The sequence below is a fragment of the Entelurus aequoreus genome, linkage group LG13 (assembly GCF_033978785.1).
Source record: "Entelurus aequoreus isolate RoL-2023_Sb linkage group LG13, RoL_Eaeq_v1.1, whole genome shotgun sequence".
Taxonomy (NCBI): domain Eukaryota; kingdom Metazoa; phylum Chordata; class Actinopteri; order Syngnathiformes; family Syngnathidae; genus Entelurus; species Entelurus aequoreus.
Genome location: NC_084743.1, coordinates 17,241,071 through 17,263,338, shown reverse-complemented (window position 1 = coordinate 17,263,338; position 22,268 = coordinate 17,241,071). Strand labels below are relative to the sequence as shown.

General features: G+C 37.5%; 1 protein-coding gene across 1 annotated transcript in view; it reads left to right on the top strand.

Annotated features, from left to right (window-relative positions):
- LOC133663208 (CLIP-associating protein 1-like) overlaps positions 1-22,268 on the top strand; it is a 72,715-nt gene that overhangs the window by 34,322 nt on the left and 16,125 nt on the right. The gene's annotated exons all lie outside the window — the stretch shown is intronic.

Here is a 22,268-nt window from a genome sequence, read left to right as displayed (position 1 = left end):
AATACATAGTCTAGTATCAGTATATAAACAATACTGAAGTAATTGGATTAATATTTTTTTCTTGTTTTTATTCTACAAAATCATGTTATTATTGTTTTTGTTTATGTCAAAGTCAGGGATTACGTCTCTGGATACAGAAAGGCTTTGTGGCCAAAACCCAAATGGTTTAAATGGGAGCCAGTAGTAGTTTTTGCTTTTTTTAAAGTTATTGTGCTCTAGACACCTTTTGTTAAAAATAATAATATGTAGCATTCACTACCACAAATGTAATACATCATCCGATTTACAACAATACTAGCAAATGATAAATTTACTAAGATAAAGATTATAAAAATGTGTTGTTTACTTGAGTTATTTTCTATAAATCATTTTCAGTTCTATTATCTATTTTAAAATGATCTGATCAGGATATTGATTGGGACATTCCTAGATCAAACATTAGTAATGGCAATGTTTTGTTGAGGTAGTGAGAGTTGAGAGCTGCTGCTTGCTGATACCTTGAAAATTTGAGAACAAATCAGGGATAGTGCTTGTTTGCGAGGGTTAATACGTCTTATGTGGACTAGGGATGCAACAGTACTCGGTAAAATACCAGTCCGTTAAGGACATTTGCCTTATACAGTACATCTTACACTATCTAAAATTCAAACCACACCTGAGTGTATTTTCATTCATTAAAAGCTATTTGAGTTAAAACATTATTTTGCAATTTAAGATAGGATAGATTATTTATACCCCAATGGAGAAATTTTGTAGTGGCAGTGCAGATACAAAAAGTCCACAAAATATACATGAAAAAAAAGGGAAACTTAAATTAAAAGAGCACCGAGCTGATGCAACCAGCTCCCATTATAGTGGCACAATTTCTACATACAGCTACAAAAGTCAAACAACAAAAAGTTTAGCACAGAATAATACATATTGCGCACATACTGCACCATATAACACCATTGAACAATTTCCCTTGTGGATCATTAAAGTTTGTCTAAGTCTAAATACATAGACAAACAACAAACCACCATTTCAAATTAATACCCACATACTGTACACCGCGGTGGCCTCTGCGGTGCTCCACGCCATTGTCTGTTGGGCAGGGGGCAGCACAGGAAGAGACCAAACAAAGCAACCTGCGTCCTCAGCTGACCACTAGCTCTCGGCCAATGTCCCGTACGCGCGAACGAGTGAGAATAAGTCCAGGGGGACCGAATATCCGATACATGCTCATTCATCGCTTGCCCTTTGGTATACCACCGATACTTTGTTTACTGCGGAATGTAGTTTTTGCTGACAAGCAAAATAAAGAAATAACTTTTTGCATGTAAAGTTGTTCCCTTTACACCCAAAAAAATTTAACAAAAACCATGGCCCCAAAACCTAGGTACAGAGTGTGCCGTGGGTTTCCTGTACCGTTGAACCCCTAATGCAAATGTCCGTAGTATGTGCGATCGTGATTGTTAATTGCTGTTATTTATAAAATTGTTAAACTTAAATATTATGGAAGAAAGCAATTAATAAGAAAAACATTCATATTACAGTAAGTTTATCCTTTAATAGGAAACTAATATTAACTGAGACTTCCTCCATTGACATCATGCATTATTGCAGCAAATTTTGATTAGTTTTTTCTATACGCAGTAAAAAAAAAACAATTCTGGGATCTTAAATAAGTGGCCGCTGATTGCATTATTCAGGTGGGTGCTAATGACAAGGTTTATAACACTTATTCTCTCTGTGGTTGCTATAGACAGGTGTCCGCTAACACAGAGTTGACTATCTGAAAATAAAAGCTGAAATGTTGAGCTTTGTGTAATTTTGTCTTTTGATGTCAAACTCAAATGTTTTTGTCTACAGCAAACACTTGATTGAAAGATAATTTTACTTTTAGAGGGGAGTATCTCCAACTGAATATGGATTATGGGTGGACGTGTGCAATGACAAGTGCCCATGTTTAGTGTGAATGATAGCAGTCCTACAAGAATATGTGGTGTTTGGTGGGCGTGGCTTTGCAGGATGCATTTGTTTATCCAACCACACTGGAACCAGCTTGGCAACACAAGGATGGACATGAAAAGCCGGAGGAGTGAATTTTAAACGGTGTTGCTTTGAGTGAGCTGCTTAGGCTTAAACAGACAGAGTCAGTTTAAGTCGTGAAAGCCTGTTAATAAGATTAAGATTAAAGTACCAATGATTGTCACACACACACTAGATGTGGTGAAATTTGTCCTCTGCATTTGTCCCATCCCCTTGGGGAGCAGTGGGCAGCAGCGGCGCCGCGCCCGGGAATCATTTTTGGTGATTTACCCCCCAACTCCAACCCTTTGTTGCTGAGTGCCAAGCAGGGAGGTTATGGGTCCCATTTTTATAGTCTTTGGTATGACTCGGCTGGGATTTGAAATGCACTCTGATTACACTTTTGCACCTCACTTTCTAGCTAACAAATTTTCAAAGGACATTATTTTTTCTTCCATGCAGTCAGCTCACAATCAGGGCTCTGACACGATGAATGAATGAATTACGCACTTACGAAAAAAGTGGGAATTTACGTGATGCTGTACTGTTTTGTAAATATGTGGGGAAAAAAATACATTTCAGTGGGAATTTATAGGCCAGAAATGTGGAATACTGGGAAAACCTGGGATTTTTTGGAATCTAAAAAATAAATGTCCTGAAAGTTATGTTGATATGGTTTAAATGTGTCGACAAATGTTGAAGTAAAGTAGTACCTGAAGTACAGTACAGTAGCACCTTAACTTGCGAATAGTTTGAGATATTAGCTGTCTCTCAGCTTTGCTATGTTTTAAAATTGTGAGCATACCTTGAGTTACAAGCATTTTTCAGTCGGTTAAAGTAATATTTTTAACGGGGTTGTGACATCTGATCAATAAAAAAAATGTATGTATTAGAGATGCGCGGTTTGCGGACACAACCGCGGATAATCCGCGGGTCGGGCGGATGCATGACGAAAAAAATTGATTTTAAATATATTCGGGCGGGTGGCGGTTGAACCAATTCGGAAATATATATACATAGTTAAATGTTGTTACCCACATACGAAAAACGAGCAGCACTCTTTGAAACAGGCAATTATTCATCAGGCACTGCTGCAGCTGTCAAGCCAAATTTCTTCCCCCCTACAAAAACCTAAATAAATAAATAGCTCTTAAAACTAAGGACATTTCTAGAAATACAATTTTAAATCCTGCTGAGTGGCAAATAATTTGCTGTGTAGTCCTGACTCACACTGAATGGTCGAAAATTTAGCTTGTTGTTGTGTGTGTCTCCTCGGAAGTGCTTCACGGGAAGTCACACAAAGACTTCGGAGATAGTGTTGCCAGATGTCCAAAGAGAAACACACAAACAGCTCTTAAAAACAAGTTTATAATAAAGGGATAATGTGCTGACTTAGCAACACTGGACGAAAGACACCACTATAGTTTGGTCCCCAAGGTAAATGCTGTACAATACTATTACATACAACTACTGTAGTTTTTTGTATTACATTCAACTGTATTGGGATCAAACAATATTTTTTTTTATCTAAAAGTTAGTTTTTCCTTTTAAAAGGCACGTTGCATGTTACAATTGTGCTGTTTTGGGGGCACCAAGAAATAAATTGATTTGAAATCATTTCAATGGGAGGGGCTGCTTTGAGATACGAGTATTTTGAATTACGAGCTTTGTCGTGGAAAAATTTGTGCTCATAAGTTGAGGTACCACTGTATTAAAAATTATTCTGCAAAGAAAACTTATTTTGAGGAAAAAAGTATAATTTTGGGAAACATAATTTTTGGGGTATTAAAATAGTGACGCAAGCCGCAAGACTTTTATAACTGAAACACTGCTGAAACTGGAAATTGTGATGCCATAAGCTGGAAGCATGCCCTTGTCTTGAGTACAGTTGAAGCAACATGTCTGGAGTGGTTGTACAGTAGGACTTCAACTTACGAGTTTCTGTGATTGAACTCTTAACGCAAAACACTCGCATCTCAAATAAGTGTTGCCTTCACACTCACTCTCTTCTTTCCAATGGTTGAAAAAACTAAGTTATCCATACATCAATTTTCTACCGCTTGTCCCTTTTTGGGGTCGCGGGGGGTGCTGGAGCCTATCTCAGTTGCATTCGGGCGGAAAGCGAGGTACACGCTGGACAAGTCGCCACCTCATCGCAGGGCCAACACAGATAGACAGACAACATTCACACACTTATGTCAATATTTATTCATAAGTTAATGTTGGCAAGTAAGAACTGATCTTTCGAGCAGATCTTACAGGGTTAGCTGTAGCATTTGCTAGCCAACTAATTGTGGGGATTCTTGTAACTAAAATGTTAGCTTGCAACTTACAGCGGAACAATTAGCTGAGAGACGGCTCTTATCTCAAAACACTCTTGTTAAGGCACTGTAAAGGTGAGGCACCACTGTACTTCTATATATTCCAGAAAGACCCGCGGACAGTGATCTGCAAAACATGCAATGAATGTGGAAAGATAAAGAGGATCTTCTTCGAAGACCTACTCCACGTCGGCTTTGATCACCTATAATCCAAACATTCTGATCGCCATTCTAATATGTAAACAACATAACACAGAAAAAGAAAGTAATAATTGGCATAATTAATTTTTTCAGTTTGAGGCCAACAATTTTTGGTGTATCCCTAGTTAAAATAGATGGCATGAATGTCCTGAATGAGTTACCTTTTTTTATGTTAAATGTTTTGAGAAATATGGAACTTGTAAACATTTGACATTTATTTTCAATGGGAAACTACAGAAAATGTAAGATTGTTTTGGAATGTGTCAATTAATTATAACGAGCTGAACATTTAGATTTTGGAATGGTTTTAAATTAAAGACAAATGGAAATAATTCACTCAATATTTTCCTGACTTGACATAGAAGCTTAAAGCTTTTAATTTTTTCAGTACTAACCACTATAAAGTCACTATTCATATAATGTTGATTTTGATGCAATATTATTTTTTAGCAGTACAGGACACTTAATCAACGTCAACTCTAGTAAGTTTTCCTGATTTTATTTCATACCTCAGTTATTTACAGGAGCTCGTCAAGTTAGTTTGATAATCCTAAATCAAAGAACAATTGGATCAGTGGAAACATTTTTCATCAAGAAAATAATAATATTTCCAGTAAATCAAAGTAAAAGAGTCATTACATACCCCTAGAATATCTGCTCTTCTCAACATTTCTGCACTGTAATTAGTCTTTTACTACTAATTTCTTTATGTCATGGTGGTATCAAACATGTCATATAAGTATGAAGGGTATGAAAGAGGTGCATTAGTAGCATCATCATAAGCTTTGATAACTGTTGGTGCTGCCATCCAGTGTTCAACTTTTAACAGTGTCTTCACCAGAAAATAGGTTGTAGTCCGTCAGGTGACTTTTAAATGGAAGTGAACCTATAAGGCTACTGTGCAGCAAACAGAGTGTGAACTATCTGAGTACACAAGGGGCCTAGATCTTATCATTAAAAGCTAAAACGAGCAAAACAATCTAACAAACAATCTAACAAACAATCTATGCAATGGAATCCATCCCTATACGTTATCAAAAAAAATACGATTTGTCAAGTGATCCCAAGGATTATCCATTGGTCGCGTTCCCAGACATTTCGAACTATCTGGTGCTCAAAACATCTAAACAACAAAACAAATGAAAACTTGGAAAAGCATGAGGTCTACAACTTCTTTGTTTGTGGCTGGGTCAAGGAAATTCATATCAAGACTACCCCAGATAAATCATGCATAGTTTTTGCTCTGATATAGTTGCATTTCATGATTTAATTTTGCATCTACCGCCATGTTTGTTGCTTTAATTATTGTTGCATAGTAGGCATGTTTTTCCCCGTCTTGATCAAAATATGACTTTAAAGGCCTACTGAAACCCATTACTACAGACCACGCAGTCTGATAGTTTATATATCAATGATAAAATCTTAACATTGCAACACATGCCAATACGGCCGGGTTAGATTAGTAAAGTGCAATTTTAAATTTCCCGCGAAATATCCTGCTGAAAACGTCTCTGTATGATGACGTTTGCGCGTGACGTCACGGATTGTAGCGGACATTTTGGGACAGCATTGTGGCCAGCTATTAAGTCGTCTGTGTTCATCGCAAAATTCCACAGTATTCTGGACATCTGTGTTGGTGAATCTTTTGCAATTTGTTTAATGAACAATGAAGACAGCAAAGAAGAAAGCTGTAGGTGGGAAGCGGTGTATTAGCGGCCGGCTGCAGCAACACAAACACGTAGCGGCGACGTCGTAGCCGGTGTTTCATTGTTCACATTCCCGAACGATGACAGTCAAGCTTTACCATTGGCCTGTGGAGAACTGGGACAACATAGACTCTTACCAGGAGGACTTTGAGTTGGATACACATTGGCCTGTGGAGAATTCGGACAACAGAGACTCTTACCAGGAGGACTTTGAGTTGGATACCGTGAGTACGCAGCTGTGGCTTCCAAACATTTGATCGCTTGCCCGTACGTGCGTGCCGCTATGTGCATGTCACATACGTAACTTTGGGGAAATATATGTGCTGTATGAACTTTGCGGAGGTGAAAGGTACTTTGGGCTGTGGGATTGAGTGTGTTGTGCGGGTGTTTGATTTGTATTGGCGAGTTATATGGACGGGAGGGGGGAAATGTTTGTTATGCGTTAATTTGTGGCATATTAAATATAAGCCTGGTTGTGTTGTGGCTAATAGAATATATATACTGTATGTCTTGTGTTTATTTACTGTTTTAGTCATTCCCAGCTGAATATCAGGTCCCACCCGCCTCTCACAGCATTTTCCCTATCTGAATCGCTTCCACTGCCCTCTAATCCTTCACTCTCACTTTCCTCATCCACAAATCTTTCATCCTCGCTCAAATTAATGGGGTAATCGTCGCTTTCTCGGTCCGAATCGCTCTCGCTGCTGGTGGTCATGATTGTAAACAATGTGCAGATGTGAGGAGCTCCACAACCTGTGACGTCACGCTACTTCCGGTACAGGCAAGGCTTTTTTATCAGTGACCAAAAGTTGCAAAATTTATCGTCAATGTTCTCTACTAAATCCTTTCAGCAAAAATATGGCAATATCGCGAAATTATCAAGTATGACACATAGAATGGACCTGCTATCCCCGTTTAAATAAGAAAATCTCTTTTCATTAGGCTTTTAAATCTCAACATTGTCCAAGGGATGCAAGCTTCATTTATGTTTGCTGCCTTTGCAGTGTTGTACGCTTAGCTTTTTCACTAGTAAGCAGCGTTGCCTAAAATGCAGTAATAAATGAGTGTTTTTTGGTAATTAAACATTTAAACGGTATTACTAACTGTTGGGAATTTTACTGCGGTTTATCATTATACCGTTTACCGGTACATCCTTAATTGTGCACTTAAAAAAAGTGGGTTCCATTGCAGATGCACTGCAGGACTAAAAATGCCCATAAAAAGGGGTTCATAAATGTCTGCTGCTTGTTTTAAAACAAAGCAAAACACCACAGGTAGTTGCATGATAACGTGAGTGTGCGATAAATAAGTGTCTTGATGGTGAAAGCCACAGAGTACTTGCAAAAAACCTCATTTAAATAAGGCGGTCTGCACCACTTTTCAATTGTAAATGCAGTCTTTGTAGATTACACATAACACACGCACTTATAGTACATGCAATTTTATAGCTTGAACATGCTGTTTAGCACGAGATATTTGGTCCTTTAGTGCTATCACAAATGTCTTTCAGATATGAAATACACAACTTAAGTACCAGTATTTACCCGTCATACACAAGCGGTAGAAAATGGATACATCAAAAACTGTATCCAAGCATGATTCGCGTTCACACTGATGTATGTTCACACTAATGTGTTACTGCCTGTTTGTTAAGTAGATGTTCACCCCCTTGATGCTGTACTGTTCAAATGTATTGATTACTGATGGAATTGAATGGTTACTGTCCACTGTTTGCGATCTCTTGTGTTAAACATTTGATTTGTGATTTTGGTGTTAAAAATATAGTCTAGTATAGTAAAATATAGTATTGGCTGTGACTTTGTCCTAGTGTACTTTTGTGTACTTTTATTTATGAATTCATCCAACATCTTGTTGAATAATGTCTTAATCAGGAATTTGTGAAAGTTTGTCAATTAGTGTCTGTCTTCAAAGGATTGAATGATAAATGACTAATGTATGTTAATGCTTTTCATGTTAATTTAGTTTCATTCAGTAGATATTTTAGATTGACATTTCTCAGTTTCATTATTTCATTTAATGATGAGTGATTGAGGATTTTTTTTCCCTCAGGTTTGGTACAATATTTACAAAGTAGTTATTTAAGTTTACTACACTTTTTTTAAATACATATTTTCGATTAATTATTGAGTCTACTTTCTTAGTCATTCTTGATAATGTTGTTCAATATGTGCCTTTCAGATCTTTTTCTCAGTCATATTTTTTTTTTCTGTAATTAAAGGCCTACTGAAACCCACTACTACCAACCACGCAGTCTGATAGTTTATATATCAATGATGAAATCTTAACATTGCAACACATGCCAATACGGCCGGGTTAACTTATAAAGTGCAATTTTAAAATTCCCGCCACACTTCCGGTTGAAAAACTCCTTTGGATATGATTTATGCGCGTGACGTCACAAAAGCAACGGAAGTGGTTGGACCCCATCGGACCCGATAGAAAAGCCTCTTGTTTTTCTTCGACAAAATTCCACAGTATTCTGGACATCTGTGTTGGTGAATCTTTTGCAATTTGTTTAATGAACAATGGAGGCTGCAAAGAAGAACGTTGTAGGCGGGATCGATCGGTGTATTAGCGGCTAAGTACAATACTTACAGCAACACAACAAGGACTACTTACTACGCCTAGCCGATGCTTGCCGCCAAACGCACGGATGAAGTCCTTCGTCGCGCCGTTGATCGCTGGAACGCAGGTGAGCACGGCTGTTGATGGGAAGATGAGGGCTGGCTGGCGTAGGTGGAGCGCTAATGTTTTATCATAGTTCTGTGAGGTCCGGTTACTAAGTTGCTAAATTAGCCTTAGCGTCGTTAGCAACAGCATTTTTAAGCCTTACCAGGCTGAGAACTTTTAACCGTGTAGTTACATGTACATGTTTTAATAGTATTGTTGGTCTTCTGTCTATCCTTCCATTCAGGGGTTTATTTATTTTGTTTCTATCTTCATTTGAGAACGATACTATCACGTTAGCTCAGTAGCTAAGTGTGTCACTGATGTATTGTCTTGGAGATAAAAGTCACTTTACATGTCCATTTCGCGTGCTCGACTCTCATTTTCAAGAGGATATAGTATCCGAGGTGGTTTAAAATACAAATCCGTGATCCACAATAGAAAAAGGAGAGAGTACATAGTTCTGTGAGGTCCGGTTGCTAAGTTGCTAAATTAGCCTTAGCGTCGTTAGCAACAGCATAGTTAAGCCTTACCAGGCTGAGAATTTTTAACCGTGTAGTTACATATACATGGTTTAATAGTATTGTTGGTCTTCTGTCTATCCTTCCAGTCAGGGGTTTATTTATTTTGTTTCTATCTTCATTTGAGAACGATGCTATCACGCTAGCTCAGTAGCTAAGTGTGTCACCGATGTATTGTCTTGGAGATAAAAGTCACTTTAAATGTCCATTTCGCGTGCTCGACTCTCATTTTCAAGAGGATATAGTATCCGAGGTGGTTTAAAATACAAATCCGTGATCCACAATAGAAAAAGGAGAGAGTACATAGTTCTGTGAGGTCCGGTTGCTAAGTTGCTAAATCAGCCTTAGCGTCGCTAGCAACAGCATAGTTAAGCCTTACCAGGCTGAGAATTTTTAACCGTGTAGTTACATGTACATGGTTTAATAGTATTGTTGGTCTTCTGTCTATCCTTCCAGTCAGGTGTTTATTTATTTTGTTTCTATCTTCATTTGAGAACGATGCTATCACAATAGCTCAGTAGCTAAGTGTGTCACCGATGTATTGTCTTGGAGATAAAAGTCACTTTAAATGTCCATTTCGCGTGCTCGACTCTCATTTTCAAGAGGATATAGTATCCGAGGTGGTTTAAAATACAAATCCGTGATCCACAATAGAAAAAGGAGAGTGTTGAATCTAATGAGCCAGCTTGTACCTAAGTTACGGTCAGAGCGAAAAAAGATATGTCCATCACTGCCGCTCAAGTCCTTCACTGTAACGTTCCTCATCTACGAATCTTTCATCCTCGCTCAAATTAATGGGGTAATCGTCACTTTCTCGGTCCGAATCTCTCTCGCTCCATTGTAAACAATGGGTAATTGTGAGGAATACTAGCTCCTGTGACGTCACGCTACTTCCGGTACAGGCAAGGCTTTTTTTTATCAGCGAGCATAAGTGGCGAACTTTATCGTCGATTTTCTCTACTAAATCCTTTCAGCAAAAATATGGCAATATCGCGAAATGATCAAGTATGACACATAGAATGGATCTGCTATTCCCGTTTAAATAAAAAAAAATCATTTCAGTAGGCCTTTAACGTCATTGTAAAAACTGGTAGGTGGTTTATTGACTGTTCAGTTCAATTTCAGTTTATTTTTAACATGCATCACATATTTCCAGTTGTTTCATTACAGCACGTCCGAAAAGGAGTAGGAAGAAGCTGAGCTTATTTAATTCTACCCCTTTTCATACCATAGCAATTTTATCCCATTTCCTTGTTCTCTGTAACAGAACCGTGAATAAATGAATAATATACCATAGTAAGTAAACAAATATTATATAGATAAATAATCTATCTCAAAAGAAAAAAAAAAAGGGTTCAAAATGTTTATCATAATTATTGTTCTGTGTACTTTGTGAAAAGTAGTTGTGTGAACAGTCTCTTAAACTGAATCATATTGGTGCTTTGTTTGATTTATTTGGTTAATCCATTCCATAATTTAATTCCACATACGGATATGCTAAAGGTTTTAAGTGTTGTACGAGCATACAAATGTTTTAAATTCGATTTTCCTCTTAGGTTATGTTTCTCCTCTTTTGTTGAGAAGAATTGTTGTACATTCTTGGGTAGCAGGTTATAGTTCGCTATGTACATAGTTTTAGCCGTTTGCAAATGCACCAAATTGTTAAATTTCAATATTTGTGATTCAATAAATGAAGGGTTTGTATGTTCTCCATATCCAACATTATGTGTTGTTCTAATTGATATATTTTGTAACACCGTTAGTGAATGAAGCGCACATTTATAGTTGTTCCCCATATTTCTACACAATAACTCAGATATGGTAACACTAGCGAGCAGTAAATAATCTGAAGTGATTTTTGGTCCAGAACATGTTTTGCTTTATTCATTATTACGAGTTTCTTGCTACTTTATGTTGTATGTCTCCAGTTCATTTTATCATCTATTATTACACCCAAAAATGTGTTTTATTTTACCCTTTCAATATTTACTCCGTCTATTTGTATGTGTTTGACTTTCCCTTTTACTGTTACCAAATAACATTATTTATTATTTTTATCATTATTTGACTGAGATTCAAAGAGTCTGTTTTTGTTCATTTCTTCTGTTATTTTTATTAGCTTTTGTGTGTTCTCTCACGAACAAAGCATAGTTGTATCATCTGCAAATAAAACTAACTTTAAATCCTTTGTAACTTTAGATATGTCGTTTATATAAAGATTGAACAATTTTGGTCCCAGTAGTGAGGTACTCCACAAAATATTTTCAGCTCTGTAGAAGTGTGTTCACGTATGCTTCCTGTTGGTTAAGTAGCTTCTAACCCAGTTCAAGACCGACCCTCTGATTCCATACCTTTCTAATTTGTTTATTAAGATGCTATGATTAATTTTTTCAAGTGCTATTGTTAAATCCATAAACACTGCAGCAGCACATTTTTTTCTATCTATTGCATTGGTGATCTCTTTCGTTATTTCGATTTAGCCATTGATGTTGAGATGTTGGTTCTGTATCCGTATTTCTTATCTGTGAGTGTTTTTCGTTTTTATTTATGAATTTGTCTAATCTGTTGTTAAACAGTGTTTCAATCATTTGAGAAAATTGTGGAAGTAGAGAAACAGGTCTATACTTGTATAGTGCTTTTCTACCTTCAAGGTACTCAAAGCGCTTTGACACTTTTACCACATTCACTCATTCACACACACATTCACACACTGATGGCGGGAGCTGCCATGCAAGGCCCTAACCACGACCCATCAGGAGCAAGGGTGAAGTGTCTTGCTCAAGGACACAACGGACGTGACGAGGTTGGTAGAAGGTGGGGATTGAACCAGGAACCCTCAGGTTGCTGGCACGGTCACTCTCCCAACTGCGCCACGCCGCCCCCGAGATCCGTAGTTTGTAAACTGTTTTTTGTCACCAGTCTTATAAATTGGTATGACTTTTCCTATTTAAATTTTATCTGGGAATTTGCCTGTTTGTAATGATAAGTTGCGGATATATGTTAAAGGTTCTGAAATCTCTTCAATAACTTTTTTTGTTGTGTCCGTATCATTTTAGTTACAATCAGTTGAGGTCTTGGATTTACCTTTTTTCACTATATTGATTATATCCCCTTTTGTCACTCCTTCGAGGAACATGGTGTCATTCAAGTCCTCAAGTCATGGTGTCATTCAAGTCCTCAACTGACTTGGTATCTGGAATCTTTTCCTCCAGATTTGGTCCAATGTTCACAGTACTTATTGAAGCGTTCAACTACTTTGTTAATGTTGTCATTTTTTACATTTCCATCTAAGAAGTATTTAGGATAGTCCTTTTTAGCACCATTTTTAATAATGCTATTTAGGATGCCCCATGTTGCGCTCATATTGTTTTTGTTATTGTTCAATAATTGACTAATATTATTTTCTACATGTTCGTAGTATGCCAGTTAGCTTGTTCGTATACGTTTTGTACTTGTTTTCTGCTTCTGTAGATCGTTGTTATAAATGTTCTATATAATGTATTCTTCTTTTTGCAAGCATTTTTCAGTCCTTTTGTCATCCATGGTTGATTATTTTTATTTTGCTTCTTACTAAGTTGTTTCAATGGACAGTGTTTGTCATAAAGCATCTCGAAGGTATTAAAAAAATACCATATGCATCATCTACTGTACATCAGGGGTGCCCATTACGTCGATCGCGAGCTACCGGTCGATCGTAGAGGGTGTCAGTCGATCGCCAGCCAGGCATTAAAAAAACAGACATAAAAATGAGCCATCATAAATCTTCACTATGACGTCACTTTCGTCACTTGATTGACATTCACGGCACCTGAGGGTCTTGTGAGATGACACTGATTGCAGCGAGATCATTATTAAGAAAAAATGACAGAGAAGAGGGTGAGAAACACTTTTTATTTCAATAGACTCTTGCGCCGTACCTGCTGTCAAAACCCTAAAGGCCGACTGCACAGTTCCTGTCTTCACAATAAAGGTGCTGCTTCAAGGATGAAGCAGCAGGAGCCTGCGCTAACAAAGTAAGAGTCTCAGGAAGCCAGAGCGCACACAAGCTAGCAAGCTACGGAGTTTGCCGTAAATGTATTTCTTGTAAAGTGTATAAAAACGAGTATGGAAGCTGGACAAATAAGATGCCAAAAACCAACCACTTTCATGTGGTTTTGGACAGAAAGGAGGACTTTATTTCTCCTCCATTTGAAAATGTGGACGTTATCAGCACTACTGTCTGATTCCAATCGATGCAAGTCATAAGGATCAGGTAATACACCAACTTATATTCTTGTCTTCATGAAAGAAAGGAATCTATATGCGTTAAACATGCTTGTATTATCATTAAACACCTTTAACTTGTTAACAAAAACGTCTCTTTTATAAATAAATCAATATAAATTATATATATGAATGAGGAAGATCCCCTCGACTTGGTCAATTGAAAAGTAGCTCGTCTGCAGAAAAAGTGTGGGCACCCCTGATCTACATCATTTTCACTGTAGACATTGTCCCAACTCTGTTTTCTCTGATAATTTTTGAAAGCTGTCATACTTTGTTCTGTATATATTCTTCAAAAAGTATTGTTGTCATAAATGTTCATCTTCTTGTAGTTTCCGTCATAGATTATGAAAACTGGCAGACGATCACTGATGTCGGATATTATCAGGCCACTTGTGGTATTATCAAAATCATTAGTAAAAATATTATCAATAAGTGTGGCGCTGTGTCCTGAGATTCTGCTTGGCCTTATGATTTTAGGATATAAACTCAGGCTGTACATTGTGTCTATAAAGTCATCTATGGGCTTTTGTTTGTTAGGGTTCAAGAGGTCAATGTTGAAGTCTCCACATAAGAAGGTTATTTTTTTACGAATTTCAGTAAAAGTTACCTTAATCCAGTTCTCACACGTAACAATGTTTGACTTCGGTGATCTTTATATACAACTGATCAGTATGTTTTTGCTTATTTCAATGGTTACACATTGTAAGATATTATCAATAGCTAGTAACATATTTTTTTACCACTTTGTAGTTTAGGTTCTTTATCACATACACAGCTACTCCCCCTCTGTTCTTGTTGATTCTGTTGATATAATTTAGTTCATATCATTCCAGGTCAAAATCCATTCCTTTTTAGCATCCATTTATGTTTCTGAGATAGCGATAACTTTGAAGGGTTCGTTGAATCGTTCCAAAAGATGCTTCACATTTTTGTAGTTAGCATACAAACTTCTGCTGTTTAAATGAATAATCGACAGTTTTTTGTCTATTTTAATGTTTCCGTTATATTGTTCGTCTGTATAATAAAAACAATTATTCCTGGTGTGAAAGAAAACATTTGTATCTAGATCCATATCCTTATTTACTTCCGGACTATTGTAATCTATGCTGCTGAAGGCTTTCAGTTCTATACTTTCCTATTCACCAATCATTTGTGTTGCTCTATGAATGTCTATAAGTGTAGATGAATGTGCACCTGAGTGAAGATCATCGGTAATCCCTTAGAGCGTTGTAATTTTGTGGTCGAATGTCAATGTTTGTTTTCCGTCAGACTCTATTATCATTGTTGTTGTTGTTGTAGTTGCTGGGAGTTCTGATATTTGTCCAGATCCTTGATGTCATCGACAACTAGAACTCTTTGTGGACCTCCCTTCAGCTGTATGTAGATTTTGCAGTTGGCGCTCTAAGTTCCCTGAATTTCCCCTTGTTTCCTCAAGTCACGTGCTTTCTTGGCGATTTCAGCATTGCGTTTAGTGAGGTGCTCGTTCATGTACACATTTGTGCCCTTCAGCTTTTTTCCCTGTTTCAGCAATGCCATTTTGGATTTCCTGTTGGCGAGCTTAACGATGGTGACTGGCGTGGTATTGTTGCCTCTTCTATTTAGTGGAATGCACGCATCAACGGTGTTAATATTGACATCAATTCTCTTTGATTGCAGAAAGTTGACCATGTGTTGCTTCGTTGAAGCAGTAGTTTATTAGTTTTTTACAATTTTTTTACTACTTCCTCTATGTGATTTATTTATCACATAGAGAGATAAAATGTAAAAACAAATTGAGTGGATTGATTTAGTTTTTCCTTACAAAAAAATTGCTCTGGTTTTCCTATACTGTCTTGATTATCGTATCACCAAACATAAAGATAAAACACTATTCAGTCTGCGTATTATTCCGTGGGATATTGTCCAAAATCCAAACAAAGAATTCCATGCAACAGACTACAACATAAACCATGTTTTCTGCATTTAAAACTATAATTATTTAATTATGTTTATAGTTTTGTCTGTCTGGAACACATTCATTTGATTTACCGGTACATCATTTATAAGAAAAATTACCTCCGTTTTTGCACCATTTGTGAGACCTTATAGGACAGTTTCTAATGAAAACTGAAGTACGTTAGTATTATTTTCATTCTGTTTTAAATTCAGTGTCTGGTACGTTTCTACACAACAAGGATGTGTTCAGGTGCTGTATTAAAAGTGTCAATGTTCTGATCTGTAATCTAAACCTTTAACATGAAAATGCTGAGCTGTTAAATAAAGTTGCTGTGTGGGTTTCTTCTATATAACAGAAGCTACTGTAGTCTGTACGTGTGATTCTAATAGCGCTCCTGTTATAGTCCCTGCCTGTGGCAAACAGGACTCGCTGACGTCACCTTCCATCCCGTGGTTGCCGTCTGATAGGTTGCATCTCTGCCTCAAGGTCATGACTTGTGGCTGTCCCAAATCGGTTTCATAACAAATGTATTCTTAAACAAGGCTGAGGGAACATCTTGGTTGCAAGCACAAATTAGTCTTGGTTGGAAACATAAAAACATGACAAAGTGCTTCAACAGTAAGCTCATTATTTGACTAGGAAGTCTTAAGCGTTATTCAACGTTCAATCTTCAGTGAGATGCTCATGTTGTGCTCTATTGCTGTGTCAGCATTTTTAATGACACATTTATAGTTCATTTTTTTACATTCTGGATCTCTCTGTTAGAATGGAATTAAGATCTGGTTATTTCTTTGTAAGCGGGTAAATTTAGTATATCAGCAGGGGATTAAAATCTTATTTCCACCACTGTTGTTTTTTGGCAAGACTTTATTTGTGTCCACCATTTGTTTGTTCAACACTGCAAATTGAACTGCTATTACATGTTAAACAATGATACCAAAATGAGCACATCACAAGCAATAACAAATTATACCAATTGTGGACAATTGAAACACTCTTACTTTAATTTTTAGTCTTATTTGTGCTAAATTGTTATAATTATATTTATTTATTTATTAAATATACAAAGTACATATTATTTTTCTGCATGCTATTTTTTACTCAAATGTTATGCTTTATTTTTAATCATAGTCCTTGCTATTTGTTCATACGCTTTTTATAATTTTTACTTTCTAGTGTTCCTCGGCAGGAGCCCTCTGCCACAAGGATTTTATCAGCGATGGCTGTCCGGGTGCTTTGTGTCCGCATCCTGGTGGCCGTGGTCTGGTGACACCTTGGTGCAGACGGCCCTGTGATAGTATTTCTTCACCTGGCTCCTCTACTCTAACCTGACTCTCGCCAGACCCTTGTAGTTCGCTGAGCTCCACACAAGTATCTGGGCTCGAAGGCATTGCAAATTCCTTCCAGATAGCAAAAAATAATGAACCAATCAGGATCGCCAGGGGGGATTTCATAGATTTGACGTAGCGCCGAAGCAACTGTTTGATTCAAACAACAATGGCGGCACGCAACCCTCGCTGCGTCGTGTGCTGACATTCATTCTGCTATTGCAACTGTTTTGCCGAATCTATCGAATATTAATTATTTAAAAGATGAACAGAGAACGGTTTTGAAGGCATTTATAGGTGGCAAGTATATTTTGGCTCTTCTTTCGACCGGGTTTGGATTTCCCAGCGTCGCTCTCACCAGCGTCACGGGTTGATTTCGATGTGAGTGGTTGAAGTAGCACGTCATTCAAGATAACGGACAAGTGGTTTATCCAATCACACACAATGATTTTTTTACAAGGCCCCGCCTTCTGAAATACATCTCCTATTGAGAACTCCCAGATCCTTGTGTGGAGCTCAGCGAACTACAAGGATCTGGCGAGAGTCAGGTTACCTCTACTCAGCCATGTATTAATCTGTGCGTGCATGTGCGCGACTAATGATGGGGGAAAGTGGGTCATAAAGACATTGTTTTTAAGTTTACAAAGCACTTCGGGTTGCATTTCTTTTAAGTATGAAATGCACTTTATAAAGTTTGATTATTTGACAAGCTTGGTTGTTTTGATATCATTTTTCACAGTAGTCATGTTAAAGCAGTGCAACAAATACTAGCACAGAGTTTGAGACGGAGGTTCCTGCTAATGCTCAAATATAAATACTTATTACTCGGTATGTTCCAAACCGGGGTTTTATGCTGCCGATTCTGATACCAATCATTCATGAGTGAGATCGGCCAATACCGATCACATTTATCAATTGTACATTTCTTTATGTATTCATGGTAAGTAGGGATGATGTTTAATAAGAAATTATCGAGTTTGAGCCTATTATCGAATCCTCTTATCGAACCGATTAATTATCGATTCTCTTATCGAGTCCAGATAGGTTGTTTAATATGGAAAAAAACACACAATATTTGGTTTAACAAATCACTTCACAATCTCTACTGCTCGCTACTATACTATTACCATATCTGAGTTATTGTGCAGAAATGTGGGGAAATAACTACAAATGTGCACTACATTCGTTAACCGTGTTACAAAAAAGATCAATTAGACTGATACATAATGTTGGATATAGAAAACATACAAACACTTTATTTATTGAGTCAAAAATATTCAAGTTCGATGATTTGGTAAAATTGCAAACAGCTAAAATGATGTGGAATTAAATGATGGAATGGATTAAGTAAAGAAGTTCAACATTGTACTGATATGATCCAGTTTAAGAGGTTGTTCAAATGAATAGTGCTTACAAAGCACAAAGAAGAAGAATTATGAGAAATACTTTCAACCTTATTGAAAATAAGATATTCTTCATCTCAGTATATTAATAATGACTGAATTAATTAATTACATATTACAAAACTGTTGTATATACTAATTCACAGATATTTTATTATAAAAAGGTCAGTAAATGATGTATATATTTGTAAACGCTAAGAAGTGGGTAAGGGGTAGGATTAAATAAGCTTTACTTCTTCCTACTCCTGTAAAGTGAAATTATATGAAACTGTGATGTATTATACTGTAAGTGTGTTCATGTTCCAAATAAACTAAAGAAATAAAGAAAGCACTAGTTTATTAGACAGACTTGCAAACTCTGTCGTGGTGTAGATTACAAGATAACGTTAACGTTATCAGACACATACAAAAAAGGCTCACATTAACGTTACCGTTAGCCGCTGACTATGTTTAGGTAACGTTAGTCTAGCTAACATTACTGCAGTCCTGGTTGACATAAGAGGTAACGTTACTACAAGTGAGCAGATATGGAAATTAACCAGCAACAGTTAACGTTAGTTACTCACCGGCGTCACCGCCACTGTAGCTGGGACTGGGGCAGCTGGCAGAAGAAGAGGGGCGTTCTTCGTCGTCTCTGCCGCTGCTTCGAAGACACGACACGCTTGTTGTACTCCCCCCCCCCCCCCCCCTTACACGAGAGCAAAGCCTGGCAATAATTGCATATTGCCGCTTCCTCGTTTTTTTTGGTGAAATTAAGCCATGCCTTGGAGCACTTTTTCCGGTCCATTTTTTTCCTGCTTTTCCTATCTGCGCCTAATGACTGAGCTATGTGACGTCATTTCTTGTGATGTCACACGGGGCATTTCTTGTCGGGACGAGATTCGTTCCCAGGGATTGGAATAAAGAACCAACTCTTTTTCTTTACTATAGTGGTCTCGATAACGGGTACCGGTTCTCAAAAAGGGATTAGAGTCCGAGGACTCGGTTCTTTTCTTATCGAACAACCGGGAAAACCGGTTTCGAGTATCATCCCTAATGGTAAGTGCTTTCGACAGTGTAACTATCAACTCCGAAATTTACCGATAAACGGTAATAATAATAACCGCTTTAAAACTTTAGACAGCTGGTATTACCGCTTTAAAATAAAATAATCGAAAAACAGTGATTGATAACCACACTTTGATAAGCTCACGGACTGACTGGCTCCAGCTTGCTTGCTTAAATGCTAACATGAAAACAAGAGACGTTAACATTTTCCCCCATTGAGAAACGACATACCCCTGTTTAATTTCTATAATTTATATAAATGGAACTTGGTCAAAAGATTACAGAGTGTATACATAATTTTTGAACACACTTAACAATACCGCGGTAATAATGGTAACCGTGATATGAAATTTTTATATCGTTACATCCCTACTGTCAACACAATGTTGAAAATAGTTACTCATTTTCTTTTATTACATAAAACTGTTTCAGCAAAACAAAGTCAATAGTTTTCCCTCAGTTTACATTTATTTGTTTTATTTTAAAAACCATCAATGTTGTTTACAGAAAAGCAAAGCAATGTTATGCTTTACATTTTGTTCTAAAGTACCCAAAATAAACCAAACCACCACCTTTAAAACCGAGGTACGTACAGAGCTAGGGATGTCCCGATCCAGGTTTTTGCACTTCCGATCTGATACCGATGTTGTTTTTGCACTTCCGATCCGATACAGATACTGGCCGAGCATGTATTAAAGTTTAAAGTTATTTAGCCTACTTAGTTGTCAGATTCATGTTGAAAAGGGTTTTAGTACTCTTGATAACAACTAGCCAGCTGAATTAGGTGAGTTTGAATAATACACAATGGAGATGTTGACGTGCGGAGTTTCAAACACTCTTCATTTTCTAGCAGGGGACTTTTCAAATGATGCTACATATTAGCAGTAATGCTACTTTTTATAGCAACGCTTTTGCCCCACACTTGACAAATTACGGTTGTCTGTTCGACATATTCCCACTTGAAGCCAAACCACCGCCAGACGATGGACCCCCTGCTGTTTTTCTTGGGAATTAATTAATTCTTCCTTCATTATTACCGCTCACACGGCTACACTAGCATCACAGCTAACGTTAGCCATGCTGCTACCTCTCTGCTGGAAGAGTGCGTATACGTATGTGACGTATGACGTGACAGTATGTGACATGTGTAAGAAGGTGCGCTTGCTGTCTGTGAGAAGCAAACACAAGAAGGAGTGGGAAGAGCCTGTCGTGTAATGCCAGCAGCTAAAAGCAACTGCGTGAGAACGTATACTCTAATATCACGATATAGTCATTTTCTATATCGCACAGAGACAGCTGACATTTTTACCGGTAACTTTTAATTCACATGGCCGTCTTAACGGTTAGGACACAGACCTGTGGATGTGTTGAAGGTGTGCTGGAAAATGCGGAACGGAAATTAGGGAGCAGCAGAAAAGTGGAATGTATTATTTAAATCGGTGCGTTGGAAAACACGGACCGGAATTTTTTTTAAAACTGGATCTGGATCTGCTTTTTCCCATGCCTTGCCGATACGCATTTTTTGGCAAATATCGGCGGCCGATCCGATCCAAATATCGGATCGGGACATCCCTATACAGAGCCATTACTATGGCGTATTGTTAAACCCCTAATTAAGGAAGGAATGAGTTGTGGTAATAGTACTAGCAAGGTTGCTATTGAAAGGGGTAACATACAAGATTAGGTGAACATTTTATGCATTTTACTGTTACATTTTACATTATATTACAGCAGTTTGTCTACAAATAATATCCTGTCCATCACTGTCACTAGACTTTAGTTGACAACAGTAAACGTTTGCTATTTAGTTAAAACCATGACTACTAGTACATGAATATAGTCCACTAGGGGTCTCGCTGTACTTGTTTATTAGTTTATTTGTCAGGAACCATGCACAGAAAATATTAGACGTAAGGTAAAAATGCTTTCTACCAGATTATAGCGTTTCCTCCAATTCCCATTAGTAGTTTCTGTAGAAGGCAAATTGAAGACTTTACACTATAGAACACACACACTAATAACGCAAACTGTGAAACACACTGGGCAGAAACACAATAAAACAATGTTGACACTCTTCGTTTCCTTAATGGTTTCCTAAACTTAGAAATGTTGGGAAGTAGTTGAACTTAGTAGTATTTTATTCCATGCTGGTTTAGTTTATTTGAGCTTTATTTGAGCGTGGCGAAGTTGGTAGAGTGGCTGTGCCAGCAATCGGAGGGTTGCTGGTTACTGGGGTTCAATCCCCACCTTCTACCATCCTAGTCACGTCCGTTGTGTCCTTGGGCAAGACACTTCACCCTTGCCCCTGATGGCCTTGCATGGCAGCTCCCGCCATCAGTGTGTGAATGTGTGTGTGAATGGGTGAATGTGGAAATACTGTCAAAGCGCTTTGAGTACCTTGAAGGTAGAAAAGCGCTATACAAGTATAACCCATTTATCATTTATTTATCATTTATTTGATTTCCTGCCTGTTATTGAAGGTGTTCCTCAAGGGTCTATATTGAGTCTAATGATGGTTGGCATTTATGTCAATTATATCACACAGTCTGCTCGATGATATACATGTATATGCTGATGACATTAGCTACACATCCAGTTTATCCTTGACTACAGCTTTGGCTACACGTGCAGCCTAGTTTTCTGCAAGTCCAGCATACATTTTCTTTCCTCAATTCAGTTTTAAATTTGAAAAAAAAACTAAATGCAAAGCTAATGCCTCAAAATCTTCTCCTTAGATGTCTCTGAGTTTGAATATGTCCATAGTCTCTCAGAATCTAGCTCCACAGTATGTTTTCATTTGCATCTCACAAAAACCTTTGTGTGGTGGTTTCACTTTTCTAG